This window comes from Rhinopithecus roxellana, chromosome 17 (genome assembly GCF_007565055.1).
Source record: "Rhinopithecus roxellana isolate Shanxi Qingling chromosome 17, ASM756505v1, whole genome shotgun sequence".
NCBI lineage: Eukaryota > Metazoa > Chordata > Mammalia > Primates > Cercopithecidae > Rhinopithecus > Rhinopithecus roxellana.
In genome coordinates, this window is record NC_044565.1 from 20,816,133 (window position 1) to 20,836,990 (window position 20,858).

The window sequence follows — 20,858 nt, forward strand, 5'->3', positions numbered from 1 at the left end:
GAGGCAGAAGAATTGCTTGAACCCGGGAGGCGGAGGTTGCAGTGAGCCGAGATAGGCCACTGCACTCCAGCCTGGGTGACAGGGCAAGACTCCATCTCCAAAAAAAAAAAAAAAAAAATCGCCCCTCCTTGTCTCTAGATTTTTTCACCATCCCGGAAACTCTACCCATTAAAAAACAACTCCCCATTTTTCCCTTGACTTAGTCCCTGTAAACTCTATACTACTTTCTCTCTCTCTAGTTTGGGCTATTGTAGGCAATGATATAAATGGAATCATACAATATTTGCCCCTTTGTCTGGCTACTTCCACTTGTAAATAACGCTGCAGCACTTCACAAGTGTTACAAGTGGTGCAGGTACCATTTATGCATCCACAATTCCTCCTTCCCATCCTTTATAACATTGCCGTTATTCAGTTCACTTATCCATACGCTATAATTGCCTAATACATTGTTGCTGTTAGAACTTTGATCAGTTATCTACTAGGTTAATTAAGTATAAGAAAAAATATTTCATTTTACCTTCACTTATTTCTTCTTGGATCTCTCTCTGAAGAACTTCTTTTTAGCATTTCTTTTTTGTTGGTCTTTCTGGCCTGGTTTGGCCCTTAGGTATTTAATACTACATTGCTCTCCGAATTGTTTCTGCTTTATTCAAGTCATGGAGCAGTCGGAACAAAATATAAAATATGTTCCAATTCTCTGTTGTCACTCCAGAGATAACCACCAGATGGCGACCGTTCCCACTTCCTAAGGCCTCTTCCGCACTGTAGCCGAGACTCGCACGCAGGGTACCTGCAATCCGCTGATGGCTGCCGACTGCAGGCTGGTGGTTGAGTTCGTCAGTCTCCCCCCAACCCTGCATGTGTTTAGGACTCTGTGTTTAGGCGTCCCCTGTAGGAACCAGGGCAGCAGCCTTTCCTCGGGAGCCTGAGGTCCTCATATAGTGATGATGATGGGGGGCCCGCGGGTGAGAGGGACCGGAGGCTGGCGGCACACCCCTCAGCACTGGCAGGCATGCCATGCAAGGCCGCCCCACTATCCTGCAGGGTCACACACGCACGTCCCTCTGGACCAGGGAAGCTACGCATATGGGTGCAGCTGGGGGTAATTACAGACTGCAGAAGTGGTGGGGTCTGTGGGAGCGCAAGCTCGTCTTGAAGGTATTCACATCCAAAATTGCTTAAGACACTGTGCTGCTGCCCGGCGCAATGGCCATAATCCCAGCATTTTGGGAGGCCTTGGCGGGAGGATCACCTGAGGTCAGGAGTTCGAGACCAGCCTGGCCAACGTGGTGAAACCCCCCCCCCCCCACCGTCTCCACTAAAAATACAAAAATTAGCCAGGCATAGTGGCAGGCGCCTGTAGCCCCAGCTATTCGGGAGGTTCAGGCAGGGGAATCGCTTGAACCTGGGAGGCGGAGGTTGCAGTGAGCTGAGATCGAGTTATTACACTCCAGCCTGGGAGTGAGACTCCGTCTCAAAGAAAAAAAAACTGCTGGCCTGAAAATGCACATCTGTAAACTACTTACTACCTTTAAAATGTCTGGCGCGGGATAAAGGCCAAACACGTTAGCAAGGCTCTGGGGACCCTTCACAGCCCTTCCCACCCTCCTTTTCCATGCTGCCTCCAGCCTCTCTCTCCAATGCACTTTATGCTCTGTCCAGACTGAATGTGCCACGCCCCTCCACGCCCTTTATCTAGGGCGTAAGCCCTTTGTCCGAAACGCCCTTTCTCCCCGTCTTTATCTCATTCAAGATCTAGCTGAAGTATGGCCCGGCCTCCCCGGTGAGCTGTGGGTACATCCCAGGCTGGCTGCTGCAGGACCATCGCGCCTCTCAACTCCAAGGAGCACCGTTAGCGCTGGAGCCTGTGAGAATTGCGCCCCCTGGTGTACCTAGAGTTGTGCAACGCGGCTGGGCACGCAGCCGGCGGTCACTGCAACTGAAGTCACTGGGGTCACTCTTCTCTGAGGCCACCTCCACAGCTGGCCACCAGAAGGCACCCTTCACCTTTCTGGGGCCTCCGTATTCATAAGCGAATTGATGACTAGCGAGCCGATTTATGCACCATGGGTGGCACTGTTGGGTCTCAAGCTTGCCTTTCTCTGCCTAGCCCCAGGACCTCCTGAACCCAGTAGAGGCCTACCTTGAAGTGCATTTCTGCCCCTCTCTCCCTGATAGCTGCTCCTGAACACTCTTCAGCCACAATTTCTTCCCAGGTGGACAATATGGGCTCAAGAAATTGCTCCCTGAGTCATCAGATCCTGTCGTGATGCTTAGGCTTACAATACAATATCCCTGCATGTCCTACTTGCCTAGACCTGCCCTGGATCATCAGTCTGTGCCCTCTTGGCTTGGGGAGGCCAAGAATGGGGCCTGCCTGTGTGTGGTCCAGGCAGACAGCCTCCCAGAGAGGTGTCTTAGAGGCTCTGGAAGGCTCCCTCGGCTCCCTGAACCTGTGGGCGGATGGAGAGGATGGGAACAGCTAGTGGCTGAAGGGACATGCATCACGTTCTCAGTAGCGCCTCTAGAATTTCTAAAAAGAAAAGGCTCAGAGGCAGCAATCTGGTTATGTTATGGGTGGAAGATGTCCAGGTTCTTGGCAGTTTGAACAAAGGATTGGACAAAATGCACAAACAAAGCAAGGAAAGAATGAAATAACAAAAGCAAAGATTTATTGGAAACGAAAGTACACTCCACAGGGTGTGAGCAGACCAAGCATAGGATTTTCTGGGGTTTAAATACCCTCTAGAGGTTTCCCATTGGCGACTTGGTGTACACTCTAGGTAAATGAAATAGTGGCCCACTATCAGTCCGATTGGTTGAGAAATTAACCAACCAGGCTGAAGTGAAGAGGCTGAAGTGAAGTTACAAAGATACACTCCTATGCAAATATCTGATTGGTTGCAGAAAGCAACCAGTCAGACATACTTTCAATTTTCCAACGGCCCCACAGAAAAGGTGGGTGGGGTTTGCAAAGGGAGTAGCCTCCAGTCCTTTTGTTACTTAGGTGTGGAAAGTTGGGATTTTCCTTTTGATTTAGTTCCCTGCCTCCAGACCCTGTTTTCTTGCTTCAGTCAGGAGGGGCTGGTCTGGGGATGCAGGGGGCAGCTACGAAAATACCTTGAAACGCTATGTGCCTTGTAAGGATGAAGCGTTTGCAGGTTAACTAAAACAGAAACATTTTCCAGAGATACCTTTATTCGTGTTTATATGAGGATATTGTAAGTGCTTATTTTATTTAAGAGGTTGATGAAGATTATAGTGGGGAAAAGCATCCCTTGGTACAGTTCATGTCCTGGTGACAGGTGTATTCACGAGTAGCGTTGGTAGTAAGGAAACTCTGAAGGATTTTAGCATTTTAGTGGGCTAATCCAGGAAGGAATGGGCTGCACTGGGATTATGTGGGTTGACCCCAGGGGAAGAGAATGAGAGGAAGTGTCAAGACAAAGGGAGAGAGGTTTGGGAAACTGCCCAGGAGTGGGAGGAACAAGAAGCCTGCAGTTTCCTCAAGGACCTGAGACTCTCACCCACTCTCTGTGTTCAGGGAAGTAGCCTTCCCTGTAGGAGCACCGATTTGGTAGATATACTTAATAGTGGGGTGCAGGACCAGATTTAATTTCTTCTTCTTCTTTTTTAAAAAATTTTTTTTAGACAGGGTCTCACTCCATTGCCCAGGTCTGGAGTGCAGTGGCTTGACCTTGGCTCACTGCAACTCCCGCCTCCCAGGTTCAAGCGACTCCCCTGCCTCAGCCTCCTGAGTAGCTGGGATTACAGGCATGCACCACCACACCCAGCTGCTTTTTTGTTTTTGAGATGGAGTCTCACTCTGTCACCCAGGCTGGAGTGTAGTGGTGTGATCTTGGCTCACCACAACCTCCACTTCCCGGGTTCAAGCGATTCTCCTGCCTCAGCCCCCCATTCCGCCTAGTAGCTAGGATTTCAGCCATGTGCCACAATGCTCAGCTAATGTTTGTATTTTTAGTAGAGACAGGTTTTGCCATCTTGGCCAGCCTGGTCTCGAACTCCTGACCTCAGGTGATCCACCCGCCTAGGCTTTCCAAAGTGCTGGGATTACAGGTGTGAGGCACTATGTCTGGCCTGTATTAGTGTATTTCTAATATCAAAGCTCAATCTCTAGAAGGACTGTTATAAATTATTTCCTTTAAATTATAGCCAAGTTGATCATACACAAAATTTTTTATAACTTTTCTTTTTATGAACTTTATCATGATTTACACAGACAATTTACAACACACTTGAACTTTTTATTTTGTCCTAAATTTCCCTCTTTCTTAAATAAACAGTCATTTCACTGTAGGACAAAAATTTACCATACAAGATTATTTCTCATACAATATTATTCTCTTTTTCATCTTTGTTACCAAAAATGCATCTTTACATCTGTGACTCTGTTTACATCTCTTTCTCCTATTTACTAGTTTCTTTTTAATTTCTTTCATAAATAGCCTTCACATAATATCTGTATTACACAAAATTCTTTTTGTCAAAAAGAATATAACTTTGTCTTTCTTATATTTTTAAAATTTGCATATTTTATACATAGAATTATATAACTAGAATCCTTCCTTCTCTCCCTCCCTTCCTCCCTTCTTCTTTTTTTTTTTTTTTAGGTATATAAACTATTTATTAACAGACAAGGCCTACAGACTTATTTCTTCTTGGACACACCCACGGTGCGGCCACAGCGGCCAGTGGTCTTGGTGTGCTGGCCTCGGACACGAAGGCCCCAGAAGTGGCGCAGCCCTCTATGGGCCCGAATCTTCTTCAGTCGCTCCAGGTCTTCACGGAGCTTGTTGTCCAGACCATTGGCTAGGACCTGGCTATATTTTCCATCCTTTACATCCTTCTGTCTGTTCAAGAACCAGTCTGGGATCTTGTACTGGCGTGGATTCTGCATAATGGTGATCACACGTTCCACCTCATCCTCAGTGAGTTCTCCCGCCCTCTTGGTGAGGTCAATGTCTGCTTTCCTCAACACCACATGAGCATATCTTCGGCCCACACCCTTAATGGCAGTGATGGCAAAGGCTATTTTCCGCCGCCCATCGATGTTGGTGTTGAGTATTCGCAAAATATGCTGGAACTTTTCAGGGATCACTAGAGACATGGCGGCAGCACAAGCGGCGGCGTGTAAGCCTCCTGTGGAAGCCCTTCTTCTTTTTTCTGAGACAGGGTCTTACTCTATTGCCCAGGCTGAAGTGCTATGGCATGATCACGGCTCAATGAAGCCTCCAGCTCCTGGGCTCAGGTAATCCTCCTGCCTTAGCCTCCTGAGAAGCTGGGATTACAGGTGCCTGCCACCACGCCCAGCTAATTTTTGTATTTTTAGTAGAGACAGGTTTTCACCATGTTGGCCAGGCTGGGCTCGAACCCCTGACCTCAGATGATCCACCCACCTTGGCCTCCCAAAGTACTGGGATTACAGGTGTGAGCCACCGTGACTGGCCTAAGAATAAACTTATTATGAAGAGTAGACTCATGCAATTATGGACAATGAGGAGTCCCACAATCTGCTTTCTACAAGCTGGAGACCCAGGAAAACCTGGGCTATAATTCAGTCTAGGTCCAGAGACCTGAGAACCAGAGGAAATGATGACATAAATCTCAGTTTGGGGGCGGCAGAAGATAAAAGATGTCCCAGTTCAAGCAATAAGGCTGCATAGACACTGGGGAGGGCAATCTTCTAGGCCCACCAATTCAAATGCAATTCTCATCCAGAAACACCCTCACAAATATACTCAGAAATAACATTTAATCTGGGCCCACTCAAGTTGACCATAAAATTAACCATCACAGGCTCATATCAAGATGAGCATATTTTGGCCGGGTGTGGTGGCTCATGCCTGTAATCCCAGCACTTTGGGAGGCGGAGGCAGGTGGATCACCTGAGGTTGGGAGTTCAAGACCAGCCTAACCAGCATGAAAAAAACCCTGTCTCTACTAAAAATACAAAATTAGCCGGTCTTGGTGGCACATGTCTGTAATCCAGTTATTTGGGAGGCTGAGGCAGGAGAATCACTTGAACTGGGAGGCGGAGGTTGTGGTGAGCCGAGATCGTGCCATTCCACTCCAGCCTGGGCAATAAGAGCAAAACCATCTAATAAATAAATAAATAAATAAAAATAAAGATGAACATATTTTGCTTTTACCAGTTAATGTGCTGCATTATGACAACAGATTTCCTAGTATTGACATTTTATTGCATCCTTGGAATAAACCTTATTTGGCTATGTTTTGTTATTTTAATATACTTTTTGATTAAATTTACTAGTATTTTATTTAGAAGTTTGCAACAATATTCACAGTAGATTTTGTTTTCAGGATCATATTTGCTTTCTAACTGTTTTGGAAGGCGTGTTAGAGTTCTCCAGAGAGAAAGAGCCAGTAGGATATGTGTATATATATATATATATAGTTGGCTCCTCATATCTGGGGTTTCTACATCAGTGAATTCAATTAATTGTGGATTGAAAATATCTGGGAGAAAAGCATCTATACTGAATATGTATAGACTTTTTTTTCCTTGTCATTATTTCCTAAACAATGTGGGTTAACAGCTATTTACACAGCCTTTACATTGGTATTATAAATAATCTAGAGGTGATTTAAAGTAGACTGGAGGATGTGCATAGGTTATATGCAAATACTACGCCATTTTATAGCAGAGACTTGACCGTCTCTGGATTTTGTTATCCGCAGGGAGATAAGAATTCCTGTCCTACGGGATATATAACAAAAGAGTGATTGTTTTAAGACACTAAGTCTTGGAGTTATTTGGTAATCAGCAATAAGCCAGAACAAAACGTGTTTAAGAATACAGTTTGGCTGGACACAGTGGCCCATGCCTGTAATCCCAGAACTTTGGGAGGCCGAGGCAGGTGGATCACCTGAGGTCAGGAGTTCGAGACCAGCCTGACCAATGCGGTGAAACCCCTTATCTCCTAAAAATATAAAAAATTAGCCAGGCGTGGTGGTGGGCACCTGTAATCCCAGCTACTTGGGAGGCTGAGGCAGGAGAATCGCTTGAACCCAGGAGGCAGAGGTTGCAGTGAACTGAGATCATGCTGTTACACTCCAGCCTCAGTGACAGAAAGAGACTCCATCTCCAAAAAGAAAGAATATGATAGTCCTAACTACTCGGGAAGCTGAGATGGGAGGATAGCTTGAGCCCAACAGTTTAAGGCCAGCCTGGGCAACATAACCTAGAACCCATCCTCCACAGATATGAGGGGTGACTGTATATAGATGTATGAGAGGGGATTTATTAGGGGAATTGGCTCATGAGATTAGGGAGGGTGAAAAGTCCCACGACAGACTGTCTGCAAGCTGGAGACCATGGGACACCACAGTGGGGCTCAGTTCAAGTCCTAAAGTCTCAGAACCAGGGCAGCTGATGGTGTAACTCTCAGTCCAAGGCCAAAGGCCCGGAACCCGGGGGCTACTGATGTAAGACCCAGAGTCCAAAGGCCAGGGAGCCTGCAGTTCTGATGTCCAAGGGCAGAAAAAGGGTGGCCCAGCTTCAGGAGAGAGAAAAAAGCATTTGCCTTTTCTCTGCCTTTTGGTTCTATCTGGGCCCACAGCCAAGGGGATGGTGTCCGCCCACATTGAGGGCAGTTCCTCCTCAGTCAGCCCACCCACTCACATGCCAATCTCCTGTGAAAACACCCTCACAGACACACCTAGAAAGAATGCTTTACCAGGTCTCTAGGTTCTCGACTCCCCACTTTATTCAGTTTTGCTGTCTGCAGTTTCAGTTACTCCTGGTCAACCTTGGTCTGAAAATATGAAATTAAACATTCCAGAAATAAACAATTCATAAGTTTTAAATGGCTCATCGTTCTGAGTAACATGATGAAATCTCATGGCATTCCACTCTGTCCCTCCCAGGATGTGACTCATCCCTTTGTCCAGCATTTCCACGTTGTATACACCACTCACCCGTTAGCTAGTCTCTTAGCAGCCATCTCAGTTAGGAGTGACTGTCACAGCATCACAGTGCTTGTGTTCAACTGTTTAACTTAATTGTTCTATTTTATTATTAGTTATTGTTAGCATCTTACTGTGCCTAATTTATAAATTAAACGTTATCATAGGTGTGTACAGGGTTCAGTAGTATGTGTGGCTTCATACATCCGCTGGGGATCTCGGAACATACCCTCCGTGGATAAGGGGAGACTAGTGTATTACTTAATCAAGTCAAGTTGACAGCTAAAATTAACCATCACAGGAAGCATATGTCCTTTTCTAACTACCGAAACAAATTTTGAGGTATTGAAGTTATTGCTTTCTTGCAGCTTTGAAAGCAATCGTCTGTGAAACCATCTGGGCCTGGCACTCTTCTAAGTGGTAACAATGTGTGGGTGTACACGCGTGCGCGTGTGTGTATGTGTGTATGTGTCAGAGACAGAGAGAGAGAGACATTATTCCGTGCATAGATTTATGGCTGATTTAAAAATATTGGACTGTCTGGCCGGGCACAGTGGCTCACGCCTGTAATCCCAGCACTTTGGGAGGCCAAGGTGGGTGGATCACCTGAGGTCAGGAATTTGAGACCAGCCTGGCCAACATGGTGAAACTCAGTCTCTACAAATAATACAAAAATTAGCTGGGCATGGTGGCGCAGCGCCTGTAGTCCCAGCTACTCGGGAGGCTGATGGAGGAGAATCACTTGAAGCCGGGAGGCGGAGATTGCACTGAGTCGAGATGGCACCACTGCACTCCAGCCTGGGCGACAGAGTGAGACTCTGTCTCAGAAAACAAAAACATGGCTGGGCACCGTGGCTCATGCCTGTAATCCCAGCACCTTTGGAGGCCGAGGCAGGCGAATCACCTGAGGTCAGGAGTTCAAGACCACCCTGGCCATCATGGTGAAACCCCATCTCTACAAAAATACAGAAATTAGCCGGGCATGATGGCAGTTGCCTGTAATCCCAGCTACTTTGGAAACTGAGGTGGGAGAACCGCTTGAACCCAGGAGGGGGAGGTTGAAGTGAGCTGAGATGGCACCATTGCACTCCAACCTGGGTGACAGAGAGACTCCATCTCAAAACAAAAACAAAAACAAAACAAACAGACAAAAAGAAAACAAAAACAAACAAAAACCCAGTGACTTATATATCATAATAGAAGCTTATTTGTCTTCCTGATAAAGATTAAAGATGTCTAGAAGGAGCAGCCCACGCCTGGTAGAGCAACTCTGAGATCCCAGTCTCCTTAATGCTTTCTGCTGCACCATCCCACATCAGTTTCCATCCCTAGTGACATTTCCTGGCCCTGGGTGGGAGTGGGAGCTGGGCTTCTGCCTTCAGTGGTCCTCTTGGTGGGCCAGGACCGGCATGGGATGTACTGGTGCCCAGATCCAAGGAGAAAATGCCTGCAAGAATCCAGGTGCCTGTGCAGATGAAATGGGAAAAGAAAAACCTCAAGCAGTGTGATGGTTAATTTTATGTGTTGAGTTGGCTATGGTGTCAGCTATTTGGTCAAGCACTGTTTATATATTGCTGTGAAGGCATTTTGTAGATGTGATTAACATGTGCAATTAGTTGACTTGAAGAAAAGGAGATAGTCTTTGTGGCTGAACCTCATCCAATCAGTTTAAGGTCTTCAGAGAAAAAAACTGCAGTTTCTCTGAGAAGAAGGAATTCTATCTTAAGACTGTAACACAGAAGAACTGCTTGAATTTCCATCTTGGTGGCCTATCCTATGGATTTCAGACTTGTTAACCTCTACAGTCATCTGACCCAATGATATTAGAGTTAAAAAGAAATTATTTAGGCAGAGAGTGAGGGTAAGGAAGTCCTCGGTAAGGTTTTCCTTTTAATGAAAAGCAGCCCCCAAATCATACTCTTTTCTAACAAAGAGCAGCCTGTAAAATCGAGCTGCAGACATAGACAAGCAAGCCTGGAAGCCTGCGTGGGTGAATGCTGGCAACTATGACAATAGGAAAATGGTACCTGGGACTAGGCATATTCAAAAGGGCGCTCCATCTTCCCTTCTCTTTGCCAGACACGTGTACAGTAAGGAGCAAACAACATGGTGCCCGCCAAATGGAAAGCCCATTTTCGTAATAAGATGAGGATGGGGTGGCCAGCCTTCCTGAGCACTATGTAAGCATCACACCTGGTCCAACCAATCTGTGGGCCCTACGCAAATCAGACACCACCTCTGCAAGCCTGCAGAGCACTCCCATTCTGGGCCACATTTCCCATTTGGAATCCCCTCTCTCGCGCAAGAGAGATAGCTGTTCTCCTTTCTCTTTCTTTTGCCTATTAAACCTCGGCTCCTAAACTCACTCATTGTGTGTGTCCGTGTCCTTGGCGTGAGACAACGAACCCCCAGTATTTACCCCAGACAACAACAACAATGCCACTTCACCAATTTCTTAAAGTCTCTTTCACTCCGTATGTGTGTGTGTGTGTGTTTGTGTGTGTGTGTGTGTGTGTCTATCTCCTATTGGCTCTGTTTCTCTCGAAAACCCTAAGTGATAGAAACAACTAACAGTTTGGGGACTCAGGAACCACTTTAGCTATTACTATGGATGTCAACATGTTCCAAGGCCTGTTTACACCATCCCTGAAATTCAGCTTCCTTAGCCCCTAAGCCATGTTGCTGGGTTCCATGGCTAGACTGTGTAAGCTGTAACTATTACTGTGTCCATGGTTTGGTTGTCTACTCACTTTAATGGATCATTCTAAAGGTAAATATTTCCTGAATAGCCCAGTTTACTCGTTTTTATTTACTTCTTCAAAATTAGGGCACAAGATAAAATAATTTCATGATAGATTAAATCCGTTGTTGGTTTAGATCACATGTGTGATCTTCCACAGAGTTGGACTGAGTGCTACTTATATATTACTCTCTCTCTCTCTGGAGACAGGGTTTCACTTACTTGCCCAGGCTGAGTACAGTGATGCGATCATGGCTCACTGCAGCTACTACCTCCCAGGTTCAAGTGATCATTCTACCTCAGCCTTCCAAGCAGCTAGAACTAGGGGCATGTGCCAAGATGGCCAGCTAATTTTTGTTTATTTTTTGTAGAGACGCCAGTGGGCAGGGGGTGTCTAACTGTGTTGCCCATGTTGGTCTCGAACTCCTGGACTCAAGTGATCCACCTGCCTCAGCCTCTCAAGGTGCTGGGATTATAGGCATGAACCACTGTGTCCAGTCCACTCTTTCTTTTTAAAAAATCTATTTTCTGGCTGGGCGCGGTGGCTCACGCCTGTAATCCCAGCACTTTGGGAGGCCGAGGTGGGCGGATCACAAGGTCAGGAGATCGAGACCATCCTGTCTAACACAGTGAAACCCTGTCTCTACCAAAAATACAAAAAATTAGCCGGGCCTGGTGGTGGGTGCCTGTAGTCCCAGCTACTCGGGAGGCTGAGGCAGGAGAATGGCGTGAACCCGGGAGGCGGAGCTTGCAGTGAGCCGAGATCGGCCACTGCACTCCAGCCTGGGTGACAGAGCGAGACTCCGTCTCAAAAAAAAACAAACAAACAAACAAACAAACAAACAAAAAAAAAATCTATTTTCTGTGAATGATGAAATATTCTGATTCTTATTTTTTTAACTTTTTATTTTATTTTATTTTATTTTATTTTATTTTGGGGCAAGATCTTATTTTGTTGCCCGGGCAGGAGTCCAGTGGCACAATTGCGGCTCACCGTAGCCTCGACCTCCTGGGCTTACGTGATCCTCTGACCTCAGCCTCTGGTTGATTTTTAAAATATTTTGTAACGATGAGGTCTCACTATGTTGCCAGGCTGGTCTCAAAATCCTGACCTCAAGTGATTCTCCTGCCTCAGCCTCCCAAAGTACTGGGATTACAGGTTTGAGCCATTGTGCCTTGCAGGACATTTTTTTTTTTTTTTTTTGAGGTGGAGTTTTGCTCTCATTGTCCAGGCTGGAGTGCAATGGCATGATCTCGGCTCACTGTAACCTCCATCTCTGAGGTTCAAATGAGTCTCCTGCCTCAGCCTTCCAAGTAGCTGGGATTACAGGCATAAGCCACCATACCCAGCTAATTTTTGTATTTTTAGTAGAGACGGAGTTTTGCCATGTTAGCCAGGCTGGTCTCAAACTCCTGATCTCAGGTAACCACCTGCCTCGGCCTCCCAAAGTGCTGGGATTATAGGCCTGAGCCACCATGCCCGGCCTATTTTTCTTTTTTTTTTTTTTTTTGTAGAGACGGGCTTTTGCCATGTTGGCCAGGCTGGTCTTGAACTCCTGGGATCAAGTGATCTGCCTGCCTTGGCCTCCCAAAATGCTGGGATTACAGGTGAGAGCCACAATGTCCGGGCTGTCTCTTGTAATCTTGACATTTTTGAAGGATCTAGGCCAGTTGTTTTATATAAAGTCCTTTAAATTGGGTTTGTCTGGTGTTTCCTCATGATTGGATTCAGGCTATGCAATTTTTGTCAGGAGTATCATGAATGTGATGCTGAATTCATTTCAGTGTATCATGTCAGGAAGTACGTAATGTTGGTTTATTCCGTTACTGGTGATGCTAACTTTAACCTGATTTAAAAAAAATAATAGCATGTGACCTAGATTTGGAACAATCGCTGTCTTCCCTTTCCCTAGCCAGTGTGATTAGGCCAGGGGCTGGCACTTGACCTAATTCAGGCCAGTGAAAGTTAGGCCCAGGGTTTTTGTTCAAACTGGATAAAGAGAAATTCTCTCTTCTGTGGCTCCTACACCTGGGAGGAATGTAATTTTTGAGCTGTAGCAGCTATAATGTCACCATGAGGGGAGGGTCAGCCTGAGAACGAAGATACAGAGCTGAGAGATAGAGAAAGGAAAACCAGGTCCCTGTGACGTCATTTAGCTATCTCCATCAGACACACCTGAAGCAAAACTGACTCCATGGACTTCTCATGTACATGAGTAAATAAATTCTTTTCGCTTAAGCAAGGTTGGATAGAGTTTTTGTTTTTGCTTTTTTGTCACAAACCAAAGAATCCTCATAATACAATTATACACCTTACTCATTTTTTTCCTAAGAACATGCCAGATCAATACTGAACATCTGAGTAGCAGGAAACAAAATAAGAGATAGCTTGGCAGGAGATAACATTTGGACAAAAAAAGTGACCTAAAGAATAGGTTCTTTGGCTGGGTGCGGTGGCTCAAGCCTGTAATCCCAGCAGTTTGGGAGGCCGAGACGGGCAGATCACGAGGTCAGGAGATCGACACCATCCTGGCTAACAAGGTGAAACCCCGTCTCTACTAAAACAAAAATACAAAAACCTAGCTGGGCGAGGTGGCGGGCGCCTGTAGTCCCAGCTACTCGGGAGGCTAAGGCAGGAGAATGGCGTGAACCCGGGAGGCAGAGCTTGCAGTGAGCTGAGATGCGGCCATTGCACTCCAGCCTGGGCGACAGAGCGAGACTCCGTCTCAAAAAAAAAAAAAAAAAAAAAAGAAGAATAGGTTCTTTTTAGCTATAGATGCTTCCATGAAGGTCTTGGGGCTGCATTGATGTAAGAGTAGGCATTTTTCCCTGCAGCATTGTCTTCTGAGAGAATAAGATTTTTCCACAATATGGAAACAATTCCTAGCTATGGGTTGTTTGACAACTTTGAATAGCCATCATAGAGCCAGTGTTTTATCTTCTAACCAACAGTCCTTCTGATCTTGTTGACTTCTATGAAGCACACCAATGTAATATTGAAGAGATAGACAAGGATGCCGCAGGACTTCAGAGTAAACGTAGAGTTAAGCCAGGGCTGAACCAACAGGGCCGTCTCTCAGATAGCTCAGTCTTCTGAATTTCACAGGGGAGGTAAAAAATCATCTTAGTGTCCTTTTAGTTTTAAATCAGGATATATAGTTCCATGATCCCATATTTTGTCATTAATCTGAGTTATCTGATCATTTTAGCTTTGAGAGAATTACATACAAAGAATAAATTTTATAGCCAGGCGTGGTGGCTCACGCCTGTAATCCCAGCACTTTGGGAGGCTGAGGTGAGTGGATCACCTGAGGTCAGGAGTTCGAGACCAGCCTGGCTAACATGGTGAAACCCCATCTCTAGTAAAAATACAAAATTAGCTGGGCATGGTGGCCCGCACCTGTAGTCCCAGCTACCTGGGAAGAATCACTGGAACTCAGGAGGCGGAGGTTGCAGTGAGCCGAGATCACACCATTTCACTCCAGCCTGGGCAACAGAGTGAGACTCTATCTCAAAAAAAAAAAAAAAAAAAAAAGAATCCATATTGTTTACCCTGATCAAGTGCCTAGCCTAGGACCCAGTACTTAGCAGATGCTTAATATATTGTGCTTAATATATATAAAAGGAGAAAGCAATGGGTCAGTTAATAACTTTATTGCTCCTTCAGTTTGTTTGGTCCTAACTAGCTATTGACTCCCACCGATCCAGCCTGCTGTTCTCTCACTTTGTGCTTCTACCCACACCACCCCCAGTGTTAGCTTCCTGGATTGTGCTTGATGCAGGTTCTATCATACTGTGATGTCTTATAAGTTCACCTTGCCCTTCACTGGGATCACCATAGGCACCAACTTTATTATGGGCTTATTTTATTGTCTCTCTGTACAATGTGTTGGCAATAAAACTAATTTGTAATACTCACTTGGGAACTCGTAAAAAACACTTTCTCTCTCTCCAAAGCAATTCCGTGTCTCTCTATGTACTTTCTGGGAAATGCTCTGGTTGTAGAATGCTTCAGTTTTCCCCTCTGAAACTCAAAGCAGAAAAATGAAGTCACATAGACAAGTAAAAATTTATTTTCATCTGTCAAATTACAATTTCTGTAATTTCCCATATAATCCGAAGTCTTGTTAATTCCCCCTCTGCAATATCTTTTATATCAGCCCTGCTTTCCTATCCCTATAGTCAGTGGTGTTCCGGAGCCAACTGGCAGCAGCTTGCAAAGAGCCAATTGTTAAATTTTCGGAAAGCAGGCAAATTGGTTTTTAAACTGTTGGCAGCTTGAAATTAGCAATATTTACACCATGGAAATCAGCAAATGCTACAAATCAGTTCCTCCTCACCTCTACCCAGAACTGAGATGATTATTAGATATTTGCCAGCGTACTAATATGGGAGGGTCTTTCCTTGATTAAAGTTTTCACTACCTCTTGTTTGAACTACTCTAATATCCTACTAACCAGTATTTCTGCAGTTAAACTCTTCTCTTTCCAGCTGATCATTGTTAGAATACTTTGACTATAAGTAACAGAAAACCCAGCCATAGACTTCCTAAATGTAAGAAAAATTTATTGTTTCCCATAACAAAAAGTTCAAAGATAAGGCACTTTCAGAAAAACTCAGCAGCTCAGGGGCTTACCAAGGACCTAGATTCTTTCCGTTTTCAATCTTTGCCACCCTCATCATGTTAGCATTTCCCCCAGATGACTGTCATCTTTCACATGTCATATTCTCACATCACCACATTTGTACTCATGCCTGTCTTGAAAAGGAAACACAGTCTTCCAAGAAGCCTGTAAACAGGCTTCCTCTCGGGTCTCCCTGGCCAGAATCACAACCCACCCTTATTCTTAGATAATGGAATTACCATGATTGGTTCAGACCACTGGTTCCCAACCCTTCACAACCAACTTCTTCTTACGTATAAAGTATTTTATAACAGTCCTCTTTCCTGAAATGAAAATCAAAGATAATATAACCTGCCCCTACACACACATTAAAAACATAAATATAAGCCCTAACCAGAATATAAAGGTGAAATAAAGGTAATTTATAAAAAAAGGTATATACATTTATATATAAAAAAATATATATATAGTAAATTGTATTACAAGTTCTAATTATTTTCTGCTTTCCCCACAATGGAATTATACATCCCAGCCTGATGACTTGCAATTTACAGTGCTTCTTTGACCAATGTAACGTGAATGGAAGTACCACATCTGAGAAGACACACGGCTCTGCCGTAACAACAGCATGTCTCGGATGGGGACTGCTCCTTTAGCCTGGCTCTCAGAATGAAAAAGACTTGTGGAACAGGAGCAGAGCAGCAACTGATGTGTAATGTAAACAAGAAATAGATTTTTGTTGTTGTAAGCCATTGAGGTTTTGGGGTTTTTTGTTACTGCAGCATAACTTATCAAAAGCTGACTAACACAATATGGTACAACAATATTCTAGCGTATAAAGAAGTAGTCTTCACTTTATGCATGTTTTCACTTATATGTAATATTATCATGATCCAGCAGCTTCAGATGGACATGATACAATTGTGTTGTATGAAAAAATTCAGAAACCAAGAGGATACTTTTATTAGTGAAATGATTTTCTGCAATGGTGATCAATTCTTAGTGAAGCTGCAAGTTAAAAAAAGAAAAAGGCATCCCTCAATTACATGATAGTTTACACTCTTGGCACATAAAGTCTATAGTAAAATTGAGCAAAATTAGTTGTTGCTGGACTCATATAAAGAAATGTTTTGGCCGGGCGCGGTGGCTCAAGCCTGTAATCCCAGCACTTTGGGAGGCCGAGACGGGCGGATCACGAGGTCAGGAGATCGAGACCATCCTGGCTAACACGGTGAAACCCCGTCTCTACTAAATGCAAAAAACTAGCCGGGCGAGGTGGCGGGCGCCTGTAGTCCCAGCTACTCCGGAGGCTGAGGCAGGAGAATGGCGTAAACCCGGGAGGCGGAGCTTGCAGTGAGCTGAGATCCGGCCACTGCACTCCAGCCCGGGCGACAGAGCAAGACTCCGTCTCAAAAAAAAAGAAAAAAAAAAAAAAAAAAAAAAAAAAAAAGAAATGTTTTACCTAGATGAATAGAAGTCATGCATCTATTTACATTACATTCAAAAACAGGTAAAATATATACATGATGTTAGAACACATATAGGTATATGACTGGAGGGAGGCATTAGGGTGTGTTCAGTTTGCAAAGATTCATCAAACTGTACACTTCTGTGTGTTTTTCCATATATACTGTTTTTAAATTTTTGTTTTGTTTTTGAGATGGCGTCTCACTCTGTCACCCAGGCTGGAGTGCAATGGCACGATCTTGGCTCACTGCAACCTCCACCTCCCGGGTGCAAGCAATTCTCCTGCCTCAGTCTCCTGAGTAGCTGGGATTACAGGTGCTAACCACCATGCCTGGCTAATTTTTGTATTTTTAGTAGAGATGGGGTTTCACCATGTTGGCCAGGCTGGTCTCGAACTCCTGACCTCAGTTATCTGCCCATCTTGGACTCCCAAAGTGCTGGGATTACAGGTGTGAGCCACTGCACCAGGCCCCCATATGTATGTTTTAATACAGTAAAAAAGTTAAAACAAAGTCATTCATGAGACAAATCTTTGATGTGTAGGATTGTTCTATGCATTTCAGAATGTCAAACATTTCTGGTCTCTGCCTATGAACTGCCAATACTGTCCCCTAATTATTATGACAACCAAAACAAAACAAAATGTCCTCACAAATTTTTATATTGCTGAACCCCAAAGTGCCTTAAATTTATACTACTCAAACATCATTTCCTATGCTGGGTCCTCTGAAGCTCATTGATTGACTGATATCTGCATAAAATTGGTCTTTCATTGGCCATTCTTCATAGGCAGGGTAGAAGAAGATGATGTGTGGGTGTTGGTGTTGATGTTGTGATTGTTGTTGGTGTGGTGATGGTGATGGTGGTGGTGATGGTGAAGGTGTTGGCAATGGTGATGGTGGAGGTGGTGATGGTAGTAGGGATGGTGGTGATGGTGGTGGCAATGGTGATGATGATAATGGTAGTGGTGGTGGTGATAGTGGAGATGATGGTGATGGTGGCAATAGGGATGGTGGTGGTGATGACGGTGGCAATGGGGATGGGGTGGTGTGGTGATAGTGCTGCTGTTGATGGTGGTGATAAAGGTGGTGGCAATGGTCATGGTGATGGTGATGGTAGTGGTGTGGTGGTGGAGGTGTGATGGTGGTAATGGTGATGGTGGAGGTGGTGATGGTAGTAGTGATGGTAGTGATGGTGGTGGCAATCGTGATGGTAATAATGGTAGTGGTGGTGGTGATGGTGGAGGTGATGGTGGTAGTGGTAGTATGGTGGTAATAGGGATGGTGGTGGTGATGATGGTGGCAATGGGGATGGGGTGGTGTGGTGATAGTGGTGCTGTTGATGGTGATAAAGGTTGTGGCAATGGTCATGGTAATGGTAGTGGTGTGGTGGTGGAGGTGTGATGGTGGTAATGGTGATGGTGGTGGTGGTGGCAATGGTGATGCGGTGATCACAGTGATGGTGGTGGCAATGATGATGGTTGTGATGGTGGTGGTGGTTATGGTGTTAATGGCAGTGATGGTGGTGGCAGTGGTGGTAGTGGTTGGGTACGTAGCCATCTGTATCAGCCACAGCATCTTCCACATGCTATCACAAACATCTTACATAACTTTGCCCCAACCCTCAAAATCTGCAGTAGTTTCCAACTGTCTACAGGAAAAACCACACCCTACTTACCTGCTAGGGTAATTTTGAAGTGCTTCTGTTTGCACAGAACCTTTACCTTTCCCATTGCTGCATATGCTGTGGTATCACTATACCTTGCTCCTCCTTCTGTTGAGAAAGCCCTGCTCTCATTCTCACTTCTCTAGGTCTTCATTCAAATGGTTCCTCTTCCATGAAGCAGCGCCCTGTCCCAGGGTTAACCACTCCTTTGTCTACTTTCCCAGAGGGTTTTACTTAAATCTCTCTTTAGCATTTATTTTACTCTCCCTTTTGTGTAGTTAGTTGGCACATGTCTTTTATAGCCTCCACAGACCTAGTACGATGATGGGCACTGAGTTCTAAAAAAAAAAAAAAAAAAAAAGCGTGTTGAATTAAGCAGAACAGGAACACAGCTTCTGAATTTCTCTGAAATCAGCAACCCAATATCCAAAATCTTTTAGCTGGCTGAGAGCTGTAGTTGTCATCTGGGTAATATAGAGCTTCCTAACAATAGCTTCAATTGTAGGTTAACTGTACTTCCCCTTATTTTAATAGGATTGCATCCTGAACTGGGCTCAGGGAAGGAAATGAAGGTATTTGCCTTCCCCGAACTTTCACAAGTGCACCATGCTTGGGTCCTGTCAATGTGCACATAGAACAGAATAGAATCAACAAGACAGTGGGGGAGGAGGGCTGGTAGCAGCTTGGCTTTAGCATGGCCAAGATGGCGAGGCCAGGTGATACTTCAGTTACAATTCAGTGAGCATTTATGAATGTCTACTAAGTGCTGGCTACTGTGACAGTCACCAATATCAATTAATAAGAATCTTTCGGCCGGGTGTGGTGGCTCACACCTGTAATTCCAGCACTTTGAGGGGCTGAGGCGGGTGGATCATCTGAGGTCAGGAGTTCAAGACCAGCCTGGCTAACACGGCGAAACCCTGTCTCTACTAAAAATACAAAATTAGATGGGTGTGATGGTGCATGCCTGTAATCCCAGCTACTCAGGAGGCTGAGGCAGGAGAATCCGGGAGGCGGAGGGAGGTTGTGGTGAGCTGAGATCGTGCCATTGCATTCCAGCCTGGGCAACAAGAGCGAAACTCCATCTCAAAAAAAAAAAAAAAAAAAAAAAAAAAAAAAAAAAGGAAAAAAAAAAGACAACCAAAAAATTAGCTGGGTGTGGTGGCCCATGCCTGTAATCCCAGCTCCTGGGGAGACTGAGGGAGGAGAATCACTTTAACCCGGGAGGCGGAGGCAGTGAGCCGAGATCACGCGGTCCCACTCCAGTCTGGGCGACAAGAGCGAGACACCATCTCAAAAAAAAAAAAGATTGTTTCTCTATTTACTGTAATGGGGGAGGTGATGTATGTGTCCAGGTACCAGGAAGGAGGTGCAGATAGGAATTCAGAGAGAATGTCTTTGGGCATGAGTCTCCCTGCCAAGCCCAGGTGTCCTGACTCTGGTGTGCTGTGGCTACCTATCTCACTCACTAGATTTTAAATTCCTTGTGGACAGGGACCGTACCTCATTCGAATTAACTGCCTTCACCCAGTGTCCAGCCTCTTGGGGCCAGGCAAAAATGTGGGACGAATCACTAAGCAGTGTCCTATCCACCCTCCTTAAAGAAAACTCCACCCCTGTCATTATAAGCCTGTTTCTTCTGCTTCTGAATGGCCTGCAGCCCCAGGTTCCCAACTATCAGGCCCCCTTGGGCTGGTCCCATTCCTTCCGGGTGGGTTTGAGGTGTCATCCGTTGGAGCTTGGCCGCCAGCGCCAGTCCTCCCGCCCGCCCTCCCTCCCACCCTCCCACCACATCCCCACCCTTCCTGCTTAACACTGTGTGGTAGCAGCTCAGCCTAGCACTTCCTCTAATGGCTAATGCTTTTGTGGGAGGTTCTGAACTAGGGTTAAAAGACAAAAAGCTCTTCCCCCTCTCCCCTCCCCCAGTTCTAGTGTTGCTTCCTCTAGTTCTGACGTTCCCGTTGCTGTATCCCTAGATCCCGCCTTTGTTTTAAGCTCCAGAAGAAAGCCTTCCGGAGACTTTGTGACCTCACCCAATTTCCAACATTCCAGATTGTCTTTGCTTTCTCCCCAGACTTTAAAATCAGTGTTCCCTTCTGAGTCAGCTAGGAGGCCAGAGGGAAACAGTAGGGCTTTCGAAGCTTATCAAAAGTAAACCTTGCTCTTTTGAAAAAGCATTTTCCAAAGCAACGTGGGGACAACGTGGGGTTAAATTTTACACAGATTGCTTACGAGCAAGAGTTAAGCGGCTAACAAGACATGAAATCTTACGGAGAAGCAGGTAAAGCCAAAATTAAAAACTCCCTCCGAGTCAGCCCATTCTGCGACCCACCTCCTCCCCTTTGCGGCAGGGGGCTTTCCTGCAGTGGCACTGCCCACGCATACTCAACCAAGAGACTCAGACCACGCCA

At 45.3% G+C, this 20,858-nt stretch overlaps 1 long non-coding RNA gene and 1 pseudogene across 2 annotated transcripts; both read right to left on the bottom strand.

The window, feature by feature from the left end:
* Nucleotides 1-4,619: 4,619 nt before the first annotated feature.
* On the bottom strand, nucleotides 4,620-5,182 carry LOC104659728 (annotated as a pseudogene). Its single transcript, XR_747625.1, has one exon. The product of XR_747625.1 is annotated as a 40S ribosomal protein S18 pseudogene (transcript).
* An 8,292-nt stretch (nucleotides 5,183-13,474) lies between these two features.
* On the bottom strand, nucleotides 13,475-18,769 carry LOC115894319. Its single transcript, XR_004054424.1, has 3 exons — nucleotides 18,460-18,769; nucleotides 14,610-14,714; nucleotides 13,475-13,783 (listed from the first exon to the last, which is right to left on the bottom strand). It is a non-coding gene; the product is annotated as an uncharacterized LOC115894319 (long non-coding RNA).
* Nucleotides 18,770-20,858: the final 2,089 nt, after the last annotated feature.